The sequence below is a fragment of the Protopterus annectens genome, chromosome 1.part1 (genome assembly GCF_019279795.1).
Source record: "Protopterus annectens isolate FY-2018-M chromosome 1.part1, PAN1.0, whole genome shotgun sequence".
In the NCBI taxonomy this organism is placed as follows: Eukaryota; Metazoa; Chordata; order Ceratodontiformes; family Protopteridae; genus Protopterus; species Protopterus annectens.
The window spans coordinates 823,285,943-823,289,749 of NC_056726.1; positions in this window are offsets into that span (position 1 = coordinate 823,285,943).

The window sequence follows — 3,807 nt, forward strand, 5'->3', positions numbered from 1 at the left end:
GTCAAGTGTAATGTATGACAGAAGAATGCCAAAGAAGCTGAAAACTAAGATGTACAAAACAGTGGTGTGACCAGTACTACTGTATGGTACAGAAACCTGGACAGTAAAGGCAGAGCAGATGAAAAAGCTAGAGGTGATGGAAATGAAGTGCCTAAGAAGGGTGGTAGAATGCACACTGTGAGACAGATGAAGAAATGAAGACATAAGAGCAGAAGCCAGAGTACCTCCGTTTGCAGAAAAGATCAAAGACAACAGATTATGGTGGTTTGGGCACATGTGTAGAAAAGCAGAAGACAATCTGGTAAAGAAGATTTGGGACTGACAGGAAGAAAGTAAAAGGAAACGTGAGCTCCCAGCAAAGAGGTGGATGGATTGTGAGAGAAGATCTGAGACAATCAGGCATAAATGTAGAAGAAGGCAGGAGTGTGGCATTGAATCAGGAGAGATGGAGACAGTTAACATGACACCCTGACCCCATGCAGAAAATGGGAAGAAGGGCATTGATGATGAAGAATTGCTTAACAGCAATCTTTCAAAACACATGCATGTTAGCCAGATACTTCCTTATTTTTTCTTTAGTACTGTGCAGTTGCTCCTTTTCTTGTTCTTTGAGATTCCCCTTATACTGCAATACTTTAACCTTTTTCATCCGCTCTAAATAATTCTCACCTATTGTCTATTTTCATCCGATTCAACTGTTGATTGTCAGATCCAACCTCGGCACTGAATCTGAAACTATTCATTTCCAGGGCTCTGACTCCTCCCCTACCCATAATTTGCTGAACACCACCCTACTGTTTCACATCCTGTTTGCCACCTGAGGTGTCCAGTTGTGCTTTCAAGGGCTCCAAGTACAAGTACATTTTTTTCAAATGAATATTATTTGTGGAAGATTTCCTTAGTCACTTCCCTTACCTAGAAAGTTTTCTGTCAGTAGTTTCTTAATTTTATGAGTAGTGTTCATTATAGAATTGGGTTTATGTGTACTTTTCTTGGTGTGTGTGTGTGTGTGTGTGTGTGTGTGTGTGTGTGTGTGTGTGTGTGTGTGTGTGTGTGTGTGTGTGTGTGTTTGTTGTTAGGATAGTTACAGATATGCATTATAGGATAGGTTCTTAGGATTGATAACTAGTGTGACTTTAAGGTTAAGATTTATTAGTTTAATCATGTGTTTTACTATTGTTATTTGGGGTTCTTTACTGTTTTATATACACACACATACACACACACACACACACACACACATATATATATGATGTGATGATGATGATGATATATATATACATATATATATATATATATATATATATATATATATATATATATATAAGGTTAATAGTTATACCACTTTTTTTAGTCTGCCATTGTTGACATTTTGTGTGTGTGTGTGTGTGTGTGTGTGTGTGTGTGTGTGTGTGTGTGTGTGTGTGTGTGTGTGTGTGTGTGTGTGTATGCATAAGCTGCCTCCCTGGGACCCACACCCCCTTTGTGTGTATTATTTAGGCGGCAGTCATCTTGACAGTTCATGTCAGGGTTGTTCTTTTTTCAGTGCTAAAGCCTTACAAACGAGATGGGAAAAGCTTATAACGAAGGGACTCCTTTCTCCCCACACAAGTTCTGCTGCCCCTTCCTCTTCTGCAACTTATTCCAGAGCCAAGGACAAGAAACCCAGGGAAAGCAAAAAGAAGGCACAAACTAGTATAAAAACACAGCGGACTTGACCACTCCACAAGCTCCTCCAGACAAGGTTTAATTTCTTCTTCTTCTTCTTCTTTTGGCTTTTCCCAGTTAGGGGTTGCCACAGCGGAACTCCGGTCCGCTAATGATTGGCAGTAGATTTTTACGGTGCCAAGGTGCCAGCCCAATTCCCAGCCTTCAACGAAGGCACACCCATTCACTCATGTCTTTTGAACGCAACTTGACCGTGGGGAGGACATGCAGACTCTACACAGAAGGCGCTCCAGCTGAAAATCAAAGTGCTTTTGGCATTCACCCCAAAAATCCTCTTTTCTCAAAGTCATCCTGGTTGCACTGATGAATTGTCCCTTTATGACAGCCTTTTTCTGGATAATAGGGTGGGAGCTATCAAAGTGAAGAAAACTGTTTGAATATGTTTTCTTACAATATATTTTGGAAAGAAACATAGCATTTTAATTGTCCTTTATAAGCCATACGTCAAGATATGCGAACATATTTTATATTTATTTTTTTATACATATTCATATATATTTTTCATGAATTTTTAAATACTGGTTCATATTATTTATTCAAGTCATAGATTGCATGTATTTTAATTTAATTTAAAATGAATTTAATTAAAAAAAAAATTGCACTTTAAAAGTTGAGGACTTGTTACATTTGGTTTGATTTTTTAAATATGTGTGCCTTATTTCTTAAGACGTGTTACTGTGTATTTTTTAACTTTTAAGTCTTTTAACTTGTAAGTTTCTTTTTAAAAGAACTGCTTGGCTTTAGAAGATATGCTGGGCGTTTGGCTAACACATGACTGTAATTAGCAATTCTGATTGGTTTAGGATAGTATAAAGGGAAGTGGAAATGCTTCCATGATTATCTGATGAAGTTTCAAACACTGAAACGAAAGTACTTATGTTTTGTGTTTTTATTTGTTTGGTTTATATTAGTTTGTGGTGTGGTCAAGTCCATTGTGTTTTTAAACCTAGGGAAAAGGCAAATAAAGTTAAAGACAAAGAGTCAAAAACAGGACAAGACCAAGGAAAGTCTGAAGAAAGAGTGAAAACAGTTGCTGAGAATTTCTGTAATCAGTCTCCGGATCCGTCTTTGACTTTGGGATCAGATCCCAAGGTACTGAGAATTTTGCAGCCAACAGTCTTTCAGCACCGTTTGTCTCCTGCTTTGTCCGGATTTTCACCAGCTTTAGTCAGCCGCAGACTACATTCTCTGAAACTTCAAAAGAGTATTTTCTAGACTTGGTGGCTTTATCATCCCAGTCATATAGAAGTCTAATCAAACAGGATATTAACAGAATGATGAGAAAGTTTCTCAGGATGCAGATATAGCTTGGAGTTCTCTCAGTACTGTCCTCTGGGAATGTACCAAGTGCTGGTCCATCTACCCCTCCTATGGTCTCCTTTCCATAACTGGTTTACCCATTAGTGCTGGTAGTTTTGGGACTGATTTGTCTTGGAGAGCCAATAATTCATGTGACTTAGACTCCGACAGTTTCCCTCCCTCTTTCAGGTTTGATATGTTCAGATCAAAAGGAGTCTCCAAGCCAAATTTTCAGTGTTGGGTTAAGCTTTCCGAGCCATCTCTTCCATCGGTGCTTCAGCTCTGGGTATTTTGGCACTGAGATCTGCCTTGGGGTCAAGGCCCATTGGCTCTGCAAGTTCCTTTCTGTCAGAAGACAGGAGGATGCTGGCAGAGTTGGTGGCATCATTGGCTTTTGTGGTTTTCAAATGGGTCCTTTTGATGCTGATGAAAATGTGCTTTCACCAAGACTGCATTCAGCTTTTGCTTCTCATCCTTCCATCAGAGGGGGGCAGTTGGTCCCACAGGCTTCCCAGGAAACCTGCTATATAAGCTCCTAGTCTGATTCTGAGCCTTCAGATCTTCCCCCTCAGAGAGTTTATAGAAAACAGACATGCAAATGGAAGCACGTAGACTCTTCTCTAGATTCTGTCATGGAAGATACAAACTTGGATGAAGGTGAAATCTCCCCAAGATCCCAGTTTTGAGGATGTCATTTTTGTTGAGATCATGACATTGATGAAACAGAGAGAAAAATGGTCCACAGATAATCCTTTTCCAGATGAGTCCATTTATCTGGAA